The sequence below is a fragment of the Hypanus sabinus genome, unplaced genomic scaffold (assembly GCF_030144855.1).
Source record: "Hypanus sabinus isolate sHypSab1 unplaced genomic scaffold, sHypSab1.hap1 scaffold_301, whole genome shotgun sequence".
NCBI classification, from domain to species: Eukaryota; Metazoa; Chordata; class Chondrichthyes; order Myliobatiformes; family Dasyatidae; genus Hypanus; species Hypanus sabinus.
The window spans coordinates 480,477-496,739 of record NW_026781164.1 but is presented as its reverse complement, the minus strand read 5'-3'; the positions used below and the strand labels follow the sequence as shown (position 1 = coordinate 496,739).

The 16,263-nt window shown below is 44.3% G+C and overlaps 1 non-coding gene across 1 annotated transcript; it reads left to right on the top strand.

The window, feature by feature from the left end:
- The first annotated feature begins 15,266 nt into the window (after window positions 1–15,266).
- trnae-uuc (transfer RNA glutamic acid (anticodon UUC)) lies at window positions 15,267–15,338 on the top strand. The gene has a single exon. It is a non-coding gene; the product is annotated as a tRNA-Glu (tRNA).
- Window positions 15,339–16,263: the final 925 nt, after the last annotated feature.

Here is a 16,263-nt window from a genome sequence, read left to right as displayed (position 1 = left end):
CACCTCACCAGTTTTCATCTCATCGCCAAATTTTAAAACACTGTCTAACTCAAGTGATTGAGATTCCTCAATTTCCGCTGGACCAAGTTTAACCCATTATTCACTGAACCAAGACTATCTGACACAAAAAGGACTGCATTCCTTTTCAACCGAGTCAGGCACCTCAGACCTTAACTGAGTTTCAACTCGAGGTTCAGTACCCTGTGATTTCGCATGTGCTTCGACAACCAGAACACAGGCAATCGGACCAGCTTCCACTTCTACGTTTTCATTACTAATCCCAATTTCAAATTCAAGTTCACCCTGATTATCCCAGCTACTCTCTTGGAGGCTTTCATTCAGGACAAAACATAACCTCATGGGTTAAAAGATACTCATCTGCTGACTTAGTATACCCTGAAGGGGTCTCAGCCACTTTCTCATTCTCCCTATTTAAATTTTTAACCGAAACTGAACCTCGACCTCAGTTTACTCTTTACTTTCAGCAACATTCCCCACACATCCTCTTCAAACGTTCACTTGGATATAAAAGGCTCCGCTATTAACGCCCGTGTTATCGACTTCATCATTCTAGTGGTCACCTTAAGCTTTAAGTTATGAGTAATTCCCAACAGCACATCCCTCTTAACATCATTTAATGCTTCATGAGATGATCCCATCGAAGCCGACCAACCTCACTCTCCATTGCTGCAGTATTTCCACTCAAAAAAAAAGAATCAGAATGAATATACCCCTATAGGATCAACCAATAATCACTCAATTAAGCCCCCAACAAATTTAGAATGACTCCCTAATAAATTGACGTATACCGGACAAGCCCCCAATTATTTACGTACCCCGTAACGTGCTAAAAGAATCATCAGAAATTGAACACACTGGAGTCTGGTACTAGAACATAGAACATAGAATAGTACATCACAGTACAATCCATTCGGCCCACAATGTTGTGCCGACCCATAAACCCTGCCTCCCAACTGAAATTCCTTCATATACCTTTCCAGTTGTCTCTTAAATTTGACTAGTGTATCTGCCTTCACCACTGACTCAGGCAGTGCATTCCACGTACTAACCTCTCTCTGGGCTAAAAACCTTCCTCTAATATCTTCTCGTCCCTTATCTTAAAGCCATGTCCTGTTTAATTGTGCAACTGTGCCCTGGGGAAAAGACATTGGCTGTCCACTCTATTTATTCCTCTTAATATCTTGTATAGTTCTATTACGTCTCCACTCATCCTCCTTCTCTCCAAAGTGTAAAACACTAACTCCCTTAATCTATGATAATAGCGCATACTCTCTAAACCAGGCAGCAACCTGGCAAATATCCTCTGTACCCTTTCCAACGCTTCCACATCCTTCCTATAGTGAGGCAACCAGAACTGGACACGGTACTCCAGATCCCTCTGTTCCCCTACACTACTAATTTTCCTGATATTTATTTTGTACTCTGCCTTGGAGGTTGTCCTTCCAAAGTGTGCCACCTCACACCTCTCCGGGTTGAACTCCATCTGACACTTCTTAGCCCACTTCTGCAACCGATCAAAGTCTCTCTGAAATCTGCTACATTCAAAACACAATTTATTAGTATCTACGTAACTTAGTAATATAAAACTAGATAGATCAAACAGGTTAGCAAAGTTTATGGATATTTAAATGTGTAAATATAAAACCCCAAACTTCTTCAAGCTTAGGTGGTAAATGATACAGTCTTACAATGGTATAGGAATGACGTCAGTTCAGTTCCTGATATTAAGATGAATAGAACTGAGGAAATACAGAGAGAGAAGTCATTTATTTTCCAAGTAAGCCGATGCCGTCGATCTTTCCGTTGTCCTCCGAAGTTTTGTTAAAGTTACCGACTGTGACACACAACGGTGAAGCTATCAACCCAGGCAAGGGTTAAACATCCTTATGACCTTCCACCAGTCACCCCTTTTCGAGCAAAACCCATCCTTTCGTTGGCACTGAAAGCTCATCCGATTTCTACTTCTTCCGTATTTCTGTTCGTGTCTTCCGAGTGTCTGTGCGTCTATCTGAAAAGCCAGCTGATCTTGTATATATCCCAAACATACTGAATGCCAACTGTCAATTATATAGCTCCGCCCTTCCGTAGCCAATGCGACTCACGGGCTGTTCGGTGCTGACTCTCTCTCTCTTTGAATCGGCGTACACCAACTCTCTCTTTTTAAAGGCACATTGCACAGTGAATTCTCCTCAGGATCTCGTCACAGTTTTTACAGATAGCGAGAGGTGTCAGAACACTTATCCGGCAATGTGGAAATGTAGTTTACTTGTAGTAGCAAACTGGCACATTTGTCTGTAACAAAATGAAACCAGCATCGTGTCGGAGTGTGTTGCAACATTACGCTGAGTGAACCTGAGTCCCTGACTGCAGACCGCAGTCCCCACACTGTATTTCATCTGCCACTTCATTGTGTGTTCTTCAAACCGGTCTGAGTCCTTCTACAGACACCCACTTTGCTCTAAGCTGCCTATCCGGCACCTACCTTCGTAGCAACTACAAAGTCGGTCACCAAGCCATCAACTCTGTCATCCAAATCGTCGATTTTAACATGAACAGAAGCAATCTCATTACCGACTCCAGAGGAACGCGATTGGTTACCGGTAGCAAACAGAATAGGCACTCATTGTGCTAACAGTTTCTCTCATGCCGGTAAACCCCAATCTTCGATACGTGCCCGTATCCTTCCTGTAATACCATGAGATGTGATCTTGTTTGGCAGCCTCATGTTGCTGCAAGTCGTTAAAACCATCTGAAAATCCAGGAGAAAAACATCCACTGCCTCTCCTTTTTCTATTCTGCTTGTTATTTTGTCAAACAATTCTAAGAGATTTGTCAGGCAATATATACCCTGAATAAAACCATGCTGAATTTGGTCAGAATAACTGTTCTAAAATTTCCTTTCTTCTGCCTCCCTTCCTTCTTAAAGAGTGGGGTGACATTTGCAACTTCCTAGTTCAGCAGAAACATTCCAAAATCGAGACACTCTTGAAAGATCATTACTCATTCTTTAAGAGAAGCACGTGGTGGAAGGTCTTCACTCAGCGGTGGGAAGGTGAAATGTGCTGCCAGAGCAAGTGGCAGAGTCGATATTCAACATTTCAGAGAAGTTTGAATGGGTATACGGATGGGAGGGAATGGATGACTATGGTCCCGCTAGATGACGCTGGAATTAGGCAGATTAATGGCTTGGCACAGACTAGAATGGCCGGATGGCATTCCCTGCGTTGTAATGTTCCATGACTCTAATGCCTTCACAAACTCCACAAACTCTTCAACTACCTCTTTCTGAACACTGCGGTGTACCTAATCTGGTCCAGGATTCTTATCTACATCTAGGCGTTCCAGCTTCTCATTAGTAATGGCATTTATACTCACTTCTGTCCCCGAAGCTCTTGAATTATCGGCTTTTTTGAAAAGGAGGTGATAAGTCAGAGTAAGAAGTGTAGTGGGCAGGGGAGGAAGGATAACAAGGAGGTACTTCATCCCCGAAACTAGTAGATGGAAAGGGGTGTTAATTAAAAAAACCTCCTCAGGATATGTTTCTCTTAACTAAACGAGAATTGAGCACTGCATGCCGGCATGTGTAAAAGTAAAACAAAATACAGACCACTAAACTCCAATGAGAGCACAATCCAGAAACATGAAGAAATGGTCACTGTGGAAGATCAAGTGAACCACTCTTGTCCGCCCATTGAAGACATCCCAGCAACTTGAGCACACTATTTCCTGGCAAACTGAGAAATGAGTGTGTTTCGCGATGGCTCTACCTCGTTATACCAGCTCGAGCTGAGAAACAAGGAAAATATAGTAATAATTATTATAGGTTGACAAACCTTGTATAGAGAGTCGCCCACTCCTTCATCATTAAAGGTAGAAGAATTAATTAAATAAATAGTAGATCTATATTTTAAAGAAAAAGACATGAACTTTAGACAGGGTCAGTGCAGTGCAAAATTATGAACGTTGTAATAGAGTTAGCAATGTATGAACCAGATCAGCCAGATACAATGCAACTGACAGACGGATATTAAACTTAAAACCAAAAGACGTGGGAGCAGAGTTATGTTATCGAGTTTATTCCGTCATTTCATCATGGCTGATCCAACTTTCCTCCTAGACCCAATCTCCGGCTTTCTCCCTCTATCCCTTCATGTCCAGACAAGTCAAGAATCTATCAACATCTGTCTTCAATAAGCACAAAGTCTTGGCCTCCAGTCTGCCTGTGGCAACAAATTCCACAGATTCACCACACTCTGGCTAAACTCATCAACGTTGCAAATGGACGACATGCTTTTCAGAAAATGTCTTCTCTGGTCCGAGACTCTCCCACCCATAGGACACAGCCGCTCCACATCCAGCCCATCGGGGACACTCGATAGGTTTAAATTGTAATACCCATCAAAATCTCTTTATATGACAAGGTATTCAATCCTGGAATCATTTTCATAAACCTGTTAATCTCACTCAAGTGTTAACCCATCCTTTCTAAGAAAAGGGGCCTAAGACAGCTTATAATCTCTAAGTGAGCTGTTGTGCATTTTTCACCACACAGCCAGTATGTACAGGCCACGTGAGGTCCTCGGTGATGTGGATGCCGAGGAACTTAAAGCTGTTTACCCTCTCAACCCCAGATCCATTGATGTCAATAGGGGTTAGCCCGTCTCCATTGCTCCTGTAATCAACAGCCAGACCCTTTTGTTTTTGCGACATTGAGGGAGAGGTTGTTTACTTGACGTCACTGTGTCAGAGAGATAACTTCTTCCCTGCAGGCCACTTCGTTATTTTTTGAGATTAGTCCAATCAATATACTATCGTCGGCAACTGTAATTAACAGATTGGAGCTGTAGGTGTCGATACAATCATGGGTATGCAGGGAGTAAGGGAGGGGACTCTGTACATGGCCCTGAGCTGCTCCTGTGTTGAAAGTCAGAGGGGTGGAGGTGAGGGAGCCCATTCCTACAACCTGCTGGCGATCTGAGAGGTCAAGGTCGAGATCTCTGAGCTTCCTGTCGGGCCTGGGGGGAATTATGTTGTTGAATACTGAACTGTAGTCCAAGAATAGCATTCTCACATTAGCATTCTTCTTCTCCAGATGTGTCAGGACGGTGCGTAGAGCTGTGTCTATTGCGCCGCCTGTCGATCGGTTGTGTCTGTATGGAAATCATAAGGGGTCCAGCACCCTCCTTTCGAAAAAGGGTTACATACATTAATTACACAAGCCCGCGTCAGTCACCAAGTAATCTCAATGCCCCGCTGTGTCCCCACAACCTCGTGTCATTCCCCGTATCCATCACATTGCCACACTCCTCTGCCCACTGCCCCTTGTCAGGGTTCAAGTTAATCACTCTGCCCGCTCTCGTCCCACAGCTCTGTGCCATTTCCCGAGGTAATTAACTGTGTAAGTGGAATTATGAAGATATTAGGCTGGAACATCAAATCATAGATCAGGAACGGATATGTCTTGGAAAATGCACATCGGAAATGTGAATATATTTTAGTCTGCACATACACGTGGTTCTGGAGAGGTTTGCCCCATTTAGACAGGGAAAGGACGGTAGGGTGAAGGGACCATGGTTGACAAGAGATCCGAAACATCTGGTCGAGAGGAAGAAAGAAGCTTCAGGAAGCTGACCTCAGGATTAGAAAACAAGGATCAGACATGACTGTAGATTTAAAATGTAGCCGGGGACAAACTGAAGAATGGAATTAGGATCACTGGAAATGTCTACAGAAGGTCTGCAGTGGCTTTCATGAAAACCCCAAGCCATTCTAATGTTACGAACCCCGTAACTGGGTCACTTACCAGCAAAGATAGAGAGGTCCGTAAAAGTCTGATGGTACTATTTTTAACAGTATTTATTGATAAAGGGGCACAAAAATAAGATCAATGCAAACATACAGATAATATACGTCGTCAATACTGAATCTAAAAGCGCGGGTATAATAATAATCAATAAGAAATAGCTCTATCGTTGTCTAGGGGATAATGTATTGTCCGATGAAAATATAAAAGTCACTGTTAGTTCGTTCAAGATGCAGCGTTTTGGGGATTGAGAGAGAGAAGGGTTAAACTTGCCCAGTCCTTTTATGATGTCAATCCTTCGAGTCTTTTGGGAGTTGGTTTCCCCGTTGTTAGCCAAAATCCGTTTTTCCGTGGTAAAGGCCACCGGTTCCCGGCAAATGGAACCGAACGCTCGTGGACTCCTCCCAATGGCTTCCGCTAGTACGGGATCGCTAGCGTTTCTTCTGGTGCGTCTGCGGGGCTGTTCCCCTGAGATCCTGACTCACAGGGTCTCAGATGTCAATCAGGTTGGGGTGAGGCAATCCCTCCCTCAACCAGCCCACTTTGCCTGAGGACTTCCACGTAGCACAGTATTGCAATACACAAGTTCGTCTTCAAGAGACAATGGCCGTTTCCCGTAGCTTTACAACGCCGGGGAACGAGACATTCCGCACTTCTCCCTCTCTCATTTCCTCGGTCTCCTGACCCAAATGAATAGTGATCCTGCGATTCTCACAAAGGAGGAGGCTACCCCGCACCGTTCGGCCCCTCAAAGCTGTGGTACATTCATAACACTAGATATATGTGAAGAAAAAGATGACTGGAATGAGTGTAGGACCGGTCGGGGATAGAACATGAACCAAGCACCTGAGTCGCGGGAAGAAAGGAAGGTCCTGAATGAAGACTTTAGTTCAGAATTCACCAATGAGAGGGATACTTGTGAGGAGGGCGTTAAACAGGCCGATGTGCGACAACATACCGAGGTTAAGAGAGATGATGTACTAGAACACTTGAAAAAAAATACAGTAGGTTAAATACGTCTTCTTGCGTGGTCGGGAGAAAACCTGAGTGACTGCGTGAAGCGGTGATTCCTAACTCAGTGATGGGCAAATTATCAGAGAACTTTCTTAGAAACAGGATTTACGAGAATTTGGAGAATCATTACCTAATTTGGGCGAGTCAGTATGGCTTTGTGAGGGGCAGATCATGTCTCACGATCCTGGTTCAATTTATGAGGATGTGACGGTTATACTTACGGTTAACCATGGCAGGACCTTTCAGATGATTTGGTATCCGGGGAAAGTTGGCTTGTGGATTCAGGACTGACGCCCCGGAAGGCAGAGGATAGTTGTGGATGGAGCGTTTTCTCCCCGGATGCTGGTGTCAGTGGTGTCCTCTGAGATCTGTTCTGAGACCCCAGGATATTTGTGCTTTAAAATGATGTGAATAAATAAGTGTAAGGGTGGTTTATTGTATTTGCAATGATGTGGAGTTTGGTGGAATTAGGGATAGTATAGAAGGTAGTCAGAGTTAACAACAGGATAGTGACAGGACGCAGAGCAGCGCTGAGAAGTTACAGATGGAGTTCAACCCGGAATGTTACGGAGTGATTCATGTTGGAAGGATGAATTTGAAGGCAGAGGTGATACTTTCCCGAGTCAACCGAGGGCCGCACATTAGTACGAGTTCCACAATGGAAACAGAGTGGTGAGACTCTCTCCAATAAGCCGAGGCCCGCTCATCGGTACGAGAACCACAATCGGCACGGAGCGGTGCACAACAGGAGCAGAAGGAAGTGTGATTGACAGGTGAGCTTGAACACATCCGCTGTTCTGCACATACTGATAGTGACGCTCGCAAGGCAATATACCGGACAGAAAATCACGAGGAAAAAAATACAACTTCGTGGCAAATGACACAACAGCCTGAGAACCTGCTGATCGATCATAAATTCTGCTTACTACATTTGTTCAAACAGAGAATGGATGGAGAAATAGTGGTAGAATTGTGGCAGGTCTGAGAATATCTTTAAAGTTAAACAGACTGCAATGCACGTCACGGATATGGGGCGTCAACTCCTTCACTGGGAGAGGTCAAGTTCCTGTTAAACGGCCCGTGTGTGCGCTGGAAAATATTGTTCTTCAAACTGTCCACAGCCCTCGCTAATATACCGAATACACGCTCCCTTTTTGATCACAGGTCTCTGGAATATCGACGTGGATCTTTTAAAATGTTTGGTGGAATATGTGCAGTGTAATTTATTGTAACACATGTCAGCTGTCACTGTGATTTCATCACTCAATCCGCCCGGAATGACTGTAACGAACGAAAGAAAAGAATGAACGAATGTTTCCCTTTAATAAAGAAGTGTTCTCCATTTCACCAGTCAGAACAAACTCCTTCTCACAATTTCAGAAGCGAATGTGCTCCGTCAAATATTCCAAATAATTCGAATTCAAGCTGAATGCCTGATTTGAAAGCAAAAATGACAAAATATATCTGTTCATTTAAATAGCTGAAGCCAGATATCATAGAAAATAACATGGGGAAAAAAAGCACATCATATTTTGTTTTAAATGATTTACATTGCAAAATCCCATGAAGTGTCAAATTCACGACACGGGGATTAAGTGAGTACAAATGGCTAAACGTTTGAGCATTTGGTTGTTACTAATGTCCCTGACGTGATAACCACGCTAATTGCCTCAGTAGAGTTGCTCTCTCCTCAATAAAAGTCTGCTAAACCGATCACCAGTCCATCTGAGCAGCTGAACCGTTCCGTACAACTGAACAGCTGCTGCTGACGGAATATGGGATATCCAGCTATTTACTACATCGCGGCCATTTTCTATCCCACCCTTGTAGCGGTTGGTGTCCCCGGTAAGATGCCGGAGCTGGTCACTGTATGTATGGTGCCGTCGTTAATCTGCTGCGGTATCCGCACTGTTACTAAGCACAGATGCTACCATCGGCTAAAACGTGTTTTCAGCATGGAGGATTTAGGCATCTAATAGTTCTATTTTCATTTTTCATATTTCGATCGCAGTGTTTTCTTCTTTTCTCAAATTGAGCTGGTGTCGATATTGTCGTTGTTTCATAATTTGATCGTAGTGATTTTTCTTTTACCAATTATGTTCGTGCTGATGTAGAGATTGTTTCATAATTTCTCCTCACTAGGCTTTCTGAAGTGATGTTGGTCTCTGCTTTTCTAATTCCTAGTCTCTATCAGTGCAGACACTCCGACATTATAACAACGTGGCAGCTTATGTAAGTGACGGTCCAGTCTATTTACGACACGTAAGTCTGTGCTTCTGTAAGTCAGTAGATGAGAACTCGTGCTTCATATCTCTACGATGCCACTTTGACACCGCTACAAATAATCCCGTCTGTTCTTTCACCTCTAATAATGGAAATGGTGTTGTTTACAGGAGCGATCGACTGCTCACCGGTCCGTGAGTCGTGGAACTCGGATGCCTCGCTCTGAACTGTGGGAAGGTCGCCAATCCACTGACACTCACATCCGTCATTGTCCTCCAGCCGGAGTGCAACGACCGAGACCGCACACACTGGATTTCCCACTTTCCACTTCCAAACAGACCATAGCCTGCATAGCATCGGTAAAATGGGGGCATTCAGGGAACTGACCATATTTCTATTTTCTTTCCAAATTTCTTGCAGTTAACTTAACGGCGATTGTGATCCTTTCTCGGGGGAAATGCGGACTCTCCAAATGCATCACCCGCTACCTGGTTGGAATGACAACAGCGGATCTGATGGTGGTTATCGTTGTTGCTTTAGTGGAACAGACCAACAATATCCACATTTATTCCAGATCCCTGCTCATCACTCCTGTATGCGCTCTGACACTTGTATTTCGGACTGTAACGACGGACTGCTCTGTCTGGTTTACGGTCAGTTTTACCTTCGATCGCTTCATCGCAATATGTTGCCAAAAGCTGCGGGAGCGGTACTGCACCGAGAGAACAGCAACGGTGGTTATCGTGACCGTGCTTATAGTGAGTTGCGGGAGATGTGTCCCGTATTACTTTGCCCTTGAACCTTACGTTATCATTGACAACATGCCGTGGCGGTGCACCACCACATCTGAATACGCTACTTCACCCGTGTGGAGAGGATACCAATTACTGGACAGTATTTTAACACCATTTCTACCAATCGGATTAATCCTGGTGTTTAACGGGTTAACCGTAAGGTATATCGTTGTGGCAAATAGAATCCGCAGAAGGCTTCGGCACAGCAGCGACAATCAGAAAGATGCCGAGGTGGAAAAACGCAGAAAATCGATGATTTTGCTCTTTTCTATTTCAGCTAATTTCATATTATTGTGGATGCCCTATGTAGCCCATTCCCTGAAATGGCAAGCACAAAACTATTTTTACGACAGATATTTGAGTTCCCCGGTATACATCCTACAAAAATTTAGGTTCATGTTGCAAACACTCAGCATGTGCACCAATACTTGTATCTATACACTGACACAGAGGAAATTCAGAGAAGAGCTGAGGAATGGAATGAAGTATGTGTTTACATTAAATGGCCATCTTTGTAGATAATGCCCGTGTCTTATGACAATTCAGCGGAGTTTTCAAATAAAGCCGTTTTACAATGAACAGGTGTGGCAAATATGACATAAACTCAAACAATCATGTGCCTGGACGCTGGGACATTGCAGAATTGACGGAAGGATGCCCACATCATAAGTACAGGTTGGTAGCAATACAAGCGCTCATTGCTGATGGTGTGAATATTACACTGTTTGAAGTATGTTCTAAGCTATCACAGACACTCGACTGTTACAGGGGCAGGGATGGTTTCTGGGCTTTCCGCGTTTTAGATGTTTCAAAATGGACAGGGTCCTGTAACATAATGTAAAGGGAGTGCAATGGCTAACCAGAGATAGTATCGCAACTGCAGAAAGGGAGGACAATGTGGAGCGTTCGTTTGTTAATAAAATGTGAGACGAACACAGAAACGTTTGGAGTATTCTGTACAGCAGCCCTCTATCAAAGTAACTGCAACGGGAACAGTGAGGAACCGATCGTGAAGCGGGACTTGGACATTTTCCAGGTTACTTACATGAGTAACTGAAACATTCATAATGTTCTTTGGCATCTCCCCAGCGTAAAAGTTTTAATTATGGCATAATTTCTTGGTAGTGTCCAAGAAGGATTCATGTCACTATATGTTGACAAGCGCACTAGCGTGCAGTCCGTACCGGATCTAATATTAGAAAAGGAAATGGGACAGCTGACAGATCTCTCCGAGGGTCAGCATTTCAGAACGACAGGACAGAACTCTCCTCCATTTACCTTGCCCAGGGATAGGACCAGAGAGTATGGAGTGTGTTTAATTGGGGGTCTGCGAATTATGGTGCTGCCTGGCGGGAGCTTAGGAAGGTACATCGGGAAATGATGCACTCGGGGTATTGCGCAGCAGGTATGTGGGGATTGCTTAGGGAGCAGTTACACGGGGTTCAGTATAGGCTTGTCTCAGTGACGCAGGGAAAGGATGACAGTGTAAAGTAACCCTGGGAGACAAGAAAGTTGGAACAATACGTCAAGAGGAAGAAAGAACGATGATTACAGAACAGAAAGAAAGGATCAGGTAAGGCTATAGCGAGTCACAATGTAGACAGCAAGGAATATAACAATGGACTTAAAGGAGTGATAGGGGGATTTTGAAGTCCTTAACGAGTTGCACTGTGAAGAGCAGGAGGACACTGGGGAGAGTGTGAGCAAATCAGAGGTAAAAGAGGAAAACTTGTGTCTGGAGACCAAGGAAGCAGTGAAGATCCTTACTGAATGCATTGATCAAAGTGCACAGGACGTAGTAAGGCAGATATGCTCCGTATGCCGACGCTGAGAAAGAGGATGCGCTGGAAACTTGGGAAAACATTATTGAAGATGATTCCCCGTTGCCGGAAAAGTTACAGTCCAGCCAATTTTGGAAAGCGAACTCAGATATTGTTGAGCTTTTGGACAGGATATTTGTGTTTTCGGATTGAGGATTGGAGCGTGAAAAATGTTATTCATTTGTTGATGAAAAATAACAAGGATTCTTCTTGAAATTATCAGTAGTGGGTAAACTACTGGAGACGATTATTAAAGAGGGAATTACTGAGTATTTGGAGAAACGTAGTCTGGCTACGGAGAGAAAGCATGGCATGTTGTCATTAATGAGCCAGATTGATTTAATTGAAAAAGTGAAAAAAAAACTAACGGAAGAGCCAGGACAGTCGATGTAGGTGTATTAATTATGGTCTGGCGTTTAGTCAGTTCCACATAGTGGACTCATTCAGAAAGTCAGGAGGCCTGGGATCGAAGGAATCCTGGCTGCGTTGATTCAGAATTGGCTTCTTGACAGAAGGCAGATGATGTCGTAGACAGAGTGAATTCTGACTGGAAGACAAATGGCAGCCGTGTTCCGCATGGAGAGTCGAAACTTCGGTACACTTTACAACTCTATTGCGAGTCTGCAGTTACAGTGCTCCGAGAAATAGGGCTGAGTAATTAATCTTTTTAATCTGACCACACAGCGGCACCCGGATAATTAATGGAATTAAGGCTGATGACGTAAGCAAATGGCTGAGCTATTGACTGCACCTCTGAATCGTGGTTTTATCGTATCGAGTGTAGATACGCTCATATTTCGATCGATTTAACCCTGAATCCACATGGCCGGTGAGGAATCCGTGTCTCCCTCTGAAATCAATAATAAATGTAACATACCAAACTACACAAACTGAAAACGCAGCGAGAGCGGAGCAAATATGTGGGCTCACGCTCGGCTTCCTTCAAAAGCATCGCAGGCAATTGGAGAATACAGAATAACCAATTTCAAAAGCTTCCATCTTCTTATGCTGTAACCATCCATTAACTCAGTCTCCATGCTTTCGTGTGTGCAAGGAGAGAGGGATAAAACAGTATCAACGACTTTCCAGATCGGTCGGTGCTGTGGGACATTAAAGCTCTAACCCAGATATACAGTCAGACATCCATAGGGAACCACTGCACAGAAGCAGGGTCTTCAGTTCGTCCAGTCAGTGAGGAAATATTTAAACTGCCTACTCCCATCGACCTCACCCGGACAGTGGCATACTGCCATATCCCTCTTACCCGTGTACTTCTCCAATCATCTCTTAAACGTTGAAATCGGAATCTCAATTAGCACTTGTGTTGTCAGCACTGTCTATTCTCTGACCACCCACTGGGTGAAGAAGTTTCCCCTCATGTTTCCCTTAAGTATTCCACATTTCACCCTTCACCCAATATCTCCAGTTGTATTCTCACTCAACATCAGTGGAGAAAACCCGCTTGCATTTACACTCTCCATACGCCTTATAATGTTGTCTACCTCTGTCAAATCTCCTCTCAGTCTTCTACCCGATCGGTAATAAAATGCTGATCTATTTAATCTTTCCTTTTAATTAAAAACATTCAGTCCCGGCAATAGCTGTGTAATTCTTTTTCTGCATTCTTTCAGTCTTATTTGCATCTTTCCTGCAGATAGCTGAGCACAACCACACACAATATTTTAAATTGGGCCCCAATAAAACCTTAAACCACAGCAGCGTAACACCCGAACTCCTGTACTCAGTACTTTGCTCTATGAAGGCTAACGTGCGAAAAGCTGTTCTTACGACCCTGTCTAACTGCGCCGCAACTTACATTGAATTATGGATCTGCATTCCCAGATTCTTTTCTTCTATCGTACTCCTCAGTGCCTTATTTCTTGTTGGGTCAGACCAACCCTGGCTGGCCCTCTCAAATGCAACATCTGACTCTTGTCTGCGTTTAAATCTGAGTTGACAATTTTGAACACATTTTTTCCAGCTGGTCCAGATCCCGTTTCATGCTCCGGTACTCTTCCTAGTTGTCAGCTACACCCGTAATGTTGTTGTCATCGGCAAATTTGCTGTTCCAGTTAACAACATCATTATCCAGATCATTGATAAAGATGAAAAACAACAACGGACGCAACAACGATCCCTGCGGCACTCCTCTCGTCACAGGTCCCCAGTCGGAGAGACAACCATCCATTACCACACTCTAGCTTCCCCAACGTACCAAATGGCGAATCCAATTGACTTCCTCATTGTGAAAGCCAAGCGTCCGATCCTTCCCGAGCATCCTCTCACACGGAAACCTGACAAGGATTTAGGAATTTTTAGATTTGTTTATAAATCCAAAGATCCACGATGGCACTGGCGACTCACGCGACGCATTGCCAACAGCTCGCAAAATGTCTGGATGTATTTCTGCTGAAACACTGTCGCTGCAATGTGAAACCCCTAATTTCCCTTTAAGAAACGTACTGTTGATCTGTCTAAATTACTCAGCAGTTTAACGAGCAGTTGAAGGACCAGATGGACTTGACTCTCGGGAATGCAGGTGCTGCACCTTTCATCGGTCAGCGAAGGTCCCCTGCCCGGCATCTTCTTAGCCAAAGGCCAATGACTTGAAAACAAGATACATAACGTAAGCGCAACATTGCAGTTTCGGAGGGAAATGAGGGGCTGCCGATCTCTCTGTTTCATGCAGACATGCCTCAGTTCGGTGGAACAGCCGGAAGGCTTCTCGATCCACCGTTCGAAGAAGATAAGAAGGTATTGTGGTGCGAGGGGGGGGGGGGGGGAGTGGTAGGTCAGTGCGGTATCGCTTCATGATAAACTCTTCAAGCTCTCCGTACATAGCGGTCTTGCCGCACCCTTGTTCCCCCAATCACAACACCCAATGATTGAGTTCTGTCGGTGCTGCTCACCGAGAGGTTCTCCTCATTGATCCGGACGGCACTTCACATACCGCCAGAGCAGATGTTAAGCAAGCATACCATGTACTGAGTGTTGCGACCAGTAAACAAGGAACTGCCTACCCTGAGGACTTTCAAATCATTGCGGGGATTTCCATTAGGCTTATTTGATGAAATCTAGGCTCATTTGTCATCAGCACGTCATCCTCAGTACCAGCGGCTCCCGCACACTTGAACACTGTTAGAGCACGATCAGGAAAGCCTACCATTCCACCCCCAGACCATATTTCGGGCATTCTGAACGTCTGGTTTTCTTTCTCCTACTTCCACCCAGGCGGAGGGTGAGGAACAAGACTCCAGATGCATCGGCAAAAATGTCGCGGGAATCGGAGGGCCGACTACTGAATTGTTTCGAGGCGACAGACAGAAACAAAAACGAACCAGGGCTCATAAGAGAATATGAATGTTACCATTTTTATAAAGACACTGGAGAACGAGTGTTTCCCACCGATTCATAGTCCAGAGTGTTGCTTAACCGGAAGCACTGGGTGAACAAGAGATATGCAAAGTGCTGAGCAGTAGATTCGAGACAATATTTATCACATTCATTCATTATTATTATTTATCCATTGATTTTGTTTCGTATTTTTTGATTTGATAGCGAATATTGCTGTGATGCAGCGCATCATCAGCTTCCCTGGTGTTCTAGTGGTTAGGATTCGGCGCTTTCACCGCCGCGGCCCGGGTTCGATTCCCGGTCAGGGAATAAAAATATTTCCTGCTGTAAATTAATGTGTTGAATTTAAATTATTTTGTGCATTCATCGCTTCCACAGCAACAACATTCCTGTCTGTGCTCAACCTCCATCGGCCTGATTCAACAGCATAAGACCACAAAATATAGAAGCAGAATTCGGCAGTTTGGCCCATCAAGTTTGCTTCGGCATTTCCTGTCAGCCACATTCTCTTGCTTTCTACTGTGTGTACTACCTCATTCCGTCTAGAAATGCTGCCTGGCCCGCTATACACTGTTTCTACAGCGATTCGTTATTTGTTCTGTATGACACTTGTTAGACAATGAAAACATGACATTGAAAAAAAATATCGCAGGTGCTGTCTCAATAAAGCTGGAAATAACTGTGCGAGGTCTCACAGACAATACCCTGCAATCGATACAATGTAGATTTGATCTTCTTCACTCCTCACTGTGCCTCAATCCACTCAGAGACACTGTCTCTCTGTAGAAGAGGGTGACCACACATTTCCCATATTGGACTCTGGTCCTACTCACTCAGATTGCCGACATCATCTTGAGTCATCTGCCCGGGGTCATCACTGCTCAAATCTCAGTGAGTGTTGTCAGGTCCAGTCGGGTTTATTGCCGTGTGCACAGGGACGGTGAGGGACAGGTACAATGAAACACTTGCAGCATCATTGCAGGCTCGAAAAGACAGACAGTACGCAGAACATAAATTGTACAATTCTGCATCACGAACAAACGGTAGATATAAATCTTGTGCCAGTTTCAGATTTGGAAACGTTTCCTCAGGCAAACTGAAGGCATAGATTGCGAATTATTATATCCACGGGGGAGCATGCAGACCCAAGAAAGGCCTGTTTATTCCTTTTCTTTAAACAGACAGACCACAGAAAGAAGGGAGAGACTCCAGTCATCTTCAACCAGCCCCGGCA